This window comes from Homalodisca vitripennis, chromosome 2 (genome assembly GCF_021130785.1).
Source record: "Homalodisca vitripennis isolate AUS2020 chromosome 2, UT_GWSS_2.1, whole genome shotgun sequence".
Taxonomy (NCBI): Eukaryota; Metazoa; Arthropoda; class Insecta; order Hemiptera; family Cicadellidae; genus Homalodisca; species Homalodisca vitripennis.
In genome coordinates, this window is record NC_060208.1 from 55,095,914 (window position 1) to 55,104,458 (window position 8,545).

Sequence of the window (8,545 nt, forward strand, 5' to 3'; positions counted from 1 at the left end):
CATCCACTGTTTAAATGTATAAATATGTATGTACACATTTTCAAACACATATACGCCAGTGGAGTAGCCGGGTGGATACCAGAATTTATCCCTATGTAACTTTTCGTTATCAACATGCTTAATTTCTACGATTTCATACGACTTTGCCTTAACAAGTTATGATGTATGGGAGACGCCTACGTTGCAAAATTTTTTTCCACTGTTCTAAATAAGCTAAGTCGTGGTTATGTTATAATTTGTTTATTAAATCAATAAATACCGAATAAAGGAAGTCGTCAACAATGGACCTATCCTTTTGTTCGGATCGAGCCCTCGCCTGTGGCTTGCTTCTCTGTACCTCAGAGACGGTTTAACCCTTTATAGGTCACTCATTTTGACCGGGAACGCACATGGTTGGAAAATTGACCACCTGAAAGAGGATAGTGTGGTGCACGCCTAAAAAAGTTTGGAATATTGAACTGAAACCTTTTTTTGTGGTTAGTGGCATACACACATACTCTTAAAAAATGTTAGATAAAATGTTTATATATATTTCACTTTTCTCTAACACTATGGTTGATTTTTTAACCAGTGAGCGTTTAAGGGAATAGCTTTCCCTCCATGTTCACTGGTTGAAATATCGACCACATTTTTGTGGATAAAAAAAACAAATTATTTGAGTTGGGATGATTTGTTTATTTGTACATATAACTATATTAGGGGACATATGAAGTGTATAAAATATATAATTTATTATGATATACTGTAATAATAATTGCCTTATAATGGTATATTAATACAATATAATAAAGATTAACTAAAAAGTAGTTGTGTTTTATAATAATAAAAAAAAAAAATATTGTTAGATAAGTAGTTCGTGTAATTCTTTTCAAATTAAAACCTATTTTAATGATAGAAGGATTAATAGTAATTATTTATGTACTAAAAAGAGAAACTAAAACAGAAAGCCCTAATCAACTTTATAAGGTTAAATATTGAGAAAATTAATGGATAATTGAGAAAATTAACATGTTTTGACTTTCTTTATAAAACTAAAAACTTTGAGATGTTCTGTAATATTTTACACTTTTGTAATTAATTATTCTGACAGATTCATTGGTCTTTATGGAAGGGCACAAAACAATTAATGCACAAAGCAATTTTACACTTCTCGCATTCAATTTTGGCACCTCTTAGGCTTTTTCTTTAGTACTACATCGAGCACAACGGCGACTTGGACATAGGTATAGGAAAAATCCGCCAACATCTGCCAATGATACCTCATTTACATGTCTTCCACTATTTTTTTATTTCTTTTACAAGAAGGTACTCTTACAATACGACTAGAGAAATTTCCCAATCAAGTCTTCAGCCAGTTTCTTCCGGAAGTTTAAATGTTTTCATTTGGCTTTAATTTTTGTTCTTTAGAAATGTATGTGTGTAGGATGAATGAATTGATATGACTGAATCAACCAAAAAAGTAAAAGAGTTTTTAGCCACCATTTTCTAGATTTTTGGCTTATGCTGTAAGTTGACAGAAGATGATCAAAATGGTCAACTCCACCCATATACTGGTTATAGTCTTTCACTACTCTTGGGCATGTAACTGCCACTTTCTCTCCCTTTTTGTTTCTTCTGCGTACCTCAGTTATATCATCTGGTACATGCATATTTGAAATAATTTTTTATAGATTTAAAACGCCTCTATCTTTCCATTTAATAACAGAGATTTCTCCTGCAGATGCAAAATCACTCTGCCCTACCTTTAAATCTTTATCTTTCTTCAATAAATTTAATTGGAAAGAATTTTCTATCATTTCTAATGGTACCACATCCAAACGAGAATTTAGCTAGCAGTTTTTGTAACAATGGGATGGTTGAGAAAAATCTGTCAAAAAAATAGGTAGTATCCCCAGGCCCTCAAAGAGTGTAAGGCCTTTTCGTCGCTTACATGGCACTTCCACTTCAGACTCCATTCTACAAAAAACAGAAAAATAATCATTAAACCAGAATATTGGCTTGAAAAAATATTGTAATAAACATTTAATTAAATATTTAAGTATTACAGGACTGTAACTAGAAAGAAATTAATCGAAATTTTATTTTAGGGGGAAATAACTCGCAAGCCAAAAAAATCTTAACATGTATTTCTATTATATTTTGTAAATTTACATGTTTCTATGTTCGTTGGTATATGTATTGCCAAAATATATCAAGAAACTATTAATTTATAAACCACTGAAAACCTTGATGTATTTGAGGTTAGAGTAATTTTAATATATAAGTTTAATTTTCATACTGACAGTTTTCAGATAAAACTCTAGATATACATGTTAAAAGGCAGACAACTTAACCATAAACAAGTATCAAAATATATCATGTTATAAATAATTACCTGTTATAATCCAGATGAAAATTTCCTGATGAACTGCCCTTATCTCGATAGAAGCTGCAGGCTCAAACGCTCACTGGTTGAAATTTCAACCACTTTTAACAGGCCAATGAGATAATACTTGAGATAATATTTTCATGTTCAAACCTGAACCTTTCAACCAATGGCACCGATGTTCCTTACCTAATACAATGATACTGTGGACATAGAAACCCATTTTCCTTCAGCAGGTCACTCAAAAATGAACCTTATTATCAGATGGTTGAAATTTCAACCATGTGCATTCCATCAAACATCCCATATAATCAGGTGTGCGTTACTGGAAAGTTCTTGGTGGTTGATATTTCAACCATAACCTATAAAGGGTTTTAAAGGCGTATCTATGGTTTAGCTTTTAGCATGGCTCTAAAGTTTAAATCTGCGTTATAAATAGCAACTCATCTCAAATCCATAAATATCTCACTATAGAAACATACTTTATTGTCTAATGAATGTTAAAGTATATGAATAGCTGCTAAGATTATTGTAAACAAAAACAGAGGCACTAAAATTTAAGTTTCTATATTTAAAGATTTTTTTGATTTGAAACGCATTCCTATTTATAATGGAGTTTTACACTTTGGCACAATGTTAAAAGTGAATACATATATTTGCGATCAGGTACTAACTTACAAGTGTTCTCTCTTAAAATCAAAACTCCTTCAAAAAATTAAGAACAGTTTTGGCAATAATTTAATTTCTGCCTGTTTTTCAGCCTAAAGTGTTAAACCCTTGTGACGACGATTTAAACAATTATTTCAACGATTAATTTATAGTTTTTTTAATAATGAGAATAGTTGTTTGTTTTCTAACATATGACTGATTTGGATTTAAAAGCTATTTCAAAAATATTATTATACCTGAGAACTAACATGTGAGTTAAGAAATTTAATCAAAATGCCTTTATTTTCTATTGTTTCTTTGATAAATCAGTTTTTCAGAACAACTATTGTCATAAGTTCTCAACTATAAATTATTTTACATAATTGGGAACTTAATGTATTACCCTGTTTTTACCCTTAACTTTAAAGGTAATGTATAACAATATTTGAGGTCATCGGGGAGCTCGTTGTAAAGTTTGGGGCCGAATTATGAAAAACTTATTCTCTCCAATTCTAAGCTTATCTCAAGAAAATGAAGCCATGGTGAGATCTGCACTGAGACACCTCGTCACGAGAAGAGAGCCACTAATGAAGGTAGTCAGGCTCGCGGATTATCAAAACACTATGTGCCATGCAGCATGTTTATGTCCTGCATACAGCTTCTACGGCAGCACATTGCCTGTTTCCCAACCAGACATACATTGTCGAACCTTCTCAAGCAAAAATAAGCGAGTGGCTGAGTGTTTAAGCCTCTGGATACGATCCATGACCTCCCTAGAAATACTATTGCTATAAGCAGGGAAGCAGTAATAACATACTGAAAGTATCAATGACTGCACTAAATGAAGTTTAGAGGTCTCTTCTAAAGCAAACTTCTAAATATATACAGACCTCTCAGTATCCCCAAAGCACGCTGGGAGGCATTTGTGACATATTCAGTGAATGTGAGTCTACGTCGATCTCGACGCCGAGAGTCTTGATATTGAGTTGAGTTTTGCACCATTCGTTTCTGACCACTTTGCTTTGTACTTCAGGTCATCATTTATCTGACCATAAGCTTCTGTCAAGTGGCTTGATTCACATGACAAGTGCAACTGTGAATCATCTACATACAAAATTAATGAGGTGTACAGTTTTGCACAGAACTACGGAAGTCGGCTATGTACTGTGAATACAGGACCGGCCCCAGGCAACTACCCTGAGGAATGCCACGTAGCTTTACAAGGGGCGTGGATGCCTCACTCAAAAGTGTGGTAATCTGCAGCCTGTCTCCAAGGTACGATCCTATCCATGGAATAACATCACAACCAAATCCATAATAATGCATCTTTGCAATCAGCATACTGTGATCCATAGAATCAAAAGCTTTAGAGTAGTCAAGCATTAGGATATTTTTCCTTGTCTTTAGCTTCAATAATGTCACGAAACAAATATGTCAAGGTAGAACATATACTATGACATACACTTCTTTCTGAATCCAGATTGCACTTTTGGGAGTAATTTATGGTTTATTCCTGTTATTTGTTGAATTACAATTTTCTCTAAGATATAGGACATTGCTAAAAGTATGGACATGAGTCTCAACAAGGGGCGCACCGACGGGGGGTTGAACGGGACCTCAGAGCATTTTATTTCAAAATAATCGATCGCAAATTACGCTATTTTCGACTAAAATAAACATTTATTTAAAACTGAACTTTCAGAAAAATCAAAATTAAATATTTAAATTCAAACCTTATAACTATTTTAATTTACTGAATATGCAGCACTGCATGTATAATAATTCAATGTTTTCAAAACCTTAATTATTTAAATTTTACTTTTACGCAGCAAATATGAAAGTGAGATTAGTTCTTATTATTTCTTGTGACTTTTACATGTATTCGGTGCTTCAGTTATGTTTAATGTGGTACTGATTTAGAATCATACATTATAGAGTATTCCTAAAATGGTACAGGTACAAGTTCCTATTATTGCTACTGCTAAAAATCCGTGTAATTTGTGCTAGGAATGATGGTAATCGTGTAATGTACTTGTACTGATTTATAATCATAAGTTACAGAGTGCTCCTAAAATTGTGCAGGTACATATCCAGTTACTACTGCTGCTAAACTATTCCAAGTACTTTGTACCAAGAACGGTGGTAAGCGTGTAAAGTATATGTAACAGAAACCTCTACCGGGTACTTTTGGTTTACGGTTTAACTTGTACCCTTGATTTGGATCCATAATGAAGGCTTGTACTCTGTACAGCTGAGTAACCGTTACAAAAGGTATCTCTTATAGCAGTCCCGACGAGAATTAACAAAAACTTGCTCAATTTAATATGTGTTAAAAATTAAACGTTTTTTACTGATTTACAAAATTACACACTGCGACCAATGCCGAATTTTTGAACCAAACGGTCAAGAATAAAAGTTAAGATGAGAATTTAATAACAACTTTCTATATACTATTCTTAAATTTATATAGCACAATTACAGTACACGTGTATCTACCTTGTATAAACATTTGGTTTTAATCGGATCACAAGTTTCCGAGTTATGAATTTTCAAAGTTGGAGTTTGGTTGAAAATTGCCAAAAGCCGGTATTTTTTCGTTGTTATCGATATAAAAACTGTAAGTTATTGATAGGAAACAATTTTATATGTAGGAACGCAGAAATAAACCGCCTAAATTTTAATATAATTGTCGTTATAGTAGTGCAACTTCCAAACTTTGAGATTTATATTTTTTGATTCGAGAGTAGACATCAAGATTTATCTTTGGCCTTGTTTTGTAATTTAAACTTAACTATTTTGTTAATTTATGATTAAACTTTGTTTGAGTTAAATACACTTTATATAAACTCTATTTCTTACAGAAGATTTTAATTACCCCTGTATAAGCTTCTCCTATTGAGATTGATGGAAGAGTGGTCTTACTATAAACATTATACCCTCAGACCCAATCTTTGCTCTCTCTTTATTAGTTCAGAAATACAATATTTAACAATTTTAGAATCTAGAATTTCAAAAATTTTGCAGGGAGGGCCCCCAGATCCCGTGCAAGTATAGGGGGCTTTCCATACATCCAACTCTTCGCTGTTCCAGATAATCGCAGTGAAGATTTCTGGGTGTGCCACTGGTTTCAACTGGTCAAAACTAGTTTGATTAGTTACTTTCGGTATTGAACGAAGAAAGCTTTTCTTCTAAGCTTGTGAAATCTCTTTAGTTAGTGATTCATTCATTAGATAAGTTATGGCTTCAACGGCAAATTGAGTCACATTTTTAATCATTTCTATTAACATTTGTTCACTTCCTGTTGCTTTTGACTCAATCATATTTATTATTTATTTTATTATTTCTTCAGTGACAGCATTGAATTTGAAATCAATCATAATATCATTTATTTTGTTTATTTGTCACAAAATAACTCAAGATATCCTTATTTACTTCACTTCCAGTTTCCATTTGTGCAAAGTATCTATTGATATTGTCAATATTAAAATCATGCTTGACCTGTTCTCCACAATTCTTGTATACATCACATTGTTTCAAACAAGTCCAAAACTCTTTACAATTTATTGACAGTTTTTTGCAGAGAATGTTATTTTGGCTTACCAGACAACTGCATTTAAAGTGTTCGTTAAATGTTCAACAAAATTTAAAGGGGTTTTAATTAATTGTTCTATTTTAAATAAAACAAGTGTTATCAATTTTTGTTTTAAGTTTATTGTCTGAGATTCAACGAAACCTATCTATCACTTAAGGACTAGAATAATGTCACTTCTGTCCATAACAGCATCCATGCATCTAACTTTCCCCAAGATATCTCAAAAACGGAATAAGCTATAGACTTGGAATTTTGTATATTATGCTCCCACTCAGTATGCAACCAAGAATCTTCTTCTATTAATCCAACTGTTTTCTAAAAGATATTTCAAGAACAAAACGTATTATAGGCATGAAATGTTGTATGAAGCTTAATTTTAATATAGGCAACATCGAGTTTGATGATGGCGCATCTCTTTTGAAAGGATTTGGCTTGGTGTTAGCTTTTTCTAACTGTCTGCAGAATATATTAATAACAACTCAAACTATAGACTTTTAAATGTTTTTACATAAAAGTTCATTTCTACATGAAAAGTATCAAGTATGACCAAGTATGGTGCATGTCCGGCCATACGATCTGGCTAAGCATAACAAAGCTGATACCCAGGATATCTTGAAAAGGATTGAAATGTTCTATACGAGTATTTTGATATTACTCAGGGAGGCTTCATTTCTACATGAAAAGTATCAAGTATGACCAAGTATGGTGCATGTCCGGCCATACGATCTGGCTAAGCATAACAAAGCTGATACCCAGGATATCTTGAAAAGGATTGAAATGTTCTATACGAGTATTTTGATATTACTCAGGGAGGCTTCATTTCTACATGAAAAGTATCAAGTATGACCAAGTATGGTGCATGTCCGGCCATACGATCTGGCTAAGCATAACAAAGCTGATACCCAGGATATCTTGAAAAGGATTGAAATGTTCTATACGAGTATTTTGATATTACTCAGGGAGGCTGGAAAAATTCCTCTTCTGTATTTTACTTAGTATCAAAGAAAAGTTAGACAGTTTTATTAGTTGACAAGAAATAAACTCCTACTGTACTAAAAAATATATGTATGCTTGAACAGATGAATGTTCGATTGGAGAAACCCAAAGGCACTTTTATCTATATGAGGTTTGAACTTTTTAATAAACTTCCTGAAAAAGCATTGGGTTGTTGATAACACATTTTATTCTTGAAATGACTTCTTAACCTGTGATATTAGTACTTTAATTGTTTAATAATTAAATTCTGTTAATAGGTAGTTATATTTCCTGTTATTTATTTATTGTTGTTAATTTATTTTATTGTTACTTTTTATTTGTTTTATTGTTATCTGTTTATTGTTACTTACTTAATATTTAATTTATACATATATAATGTTTTAGATATGTTATATATATTTAACGAGATGCTGCTAACACCATATTCACTTTTATTTTCCTTTTAATGAGCAAATTGTGGCCTTATATATATATATATATATATATAAAATTTACTTTTGCTTATTTTGTATATGTCTAATCATTACACTTGTTTTACAGGATTTTAAAGGTGTGATAGAAGTAGGCTATTAGTTATAAGAAAAGGTGGTGTTGTCCATTGCATTGCCATAAGTGCTTAATGACAATAAAGATTTCTTGATTCTAGTCAGCAAAGTACAAGGAAAACAAATTTAAGCCTTTGTTTGAGTATTAACCATCTTTAAAATGAGACAGCAACTATGATTCTATGACTAAAAATAAAGGTGAAAAAGTGTTTATATTGGTCTTATAGAGCAAAATTCAACGTAAAACTACAGCTGACACTTAAGTACAACCAGTTTCATTGAGTCTATGGCAAACCAACAGTGGAACACTGACAATCCAAGCTTTTTCTAAGGAGATTATTTATAGGTGTAGATTACATTGTCTTGCAAAACCTTGAGCCAAGTTCTTGTTTATTTTGG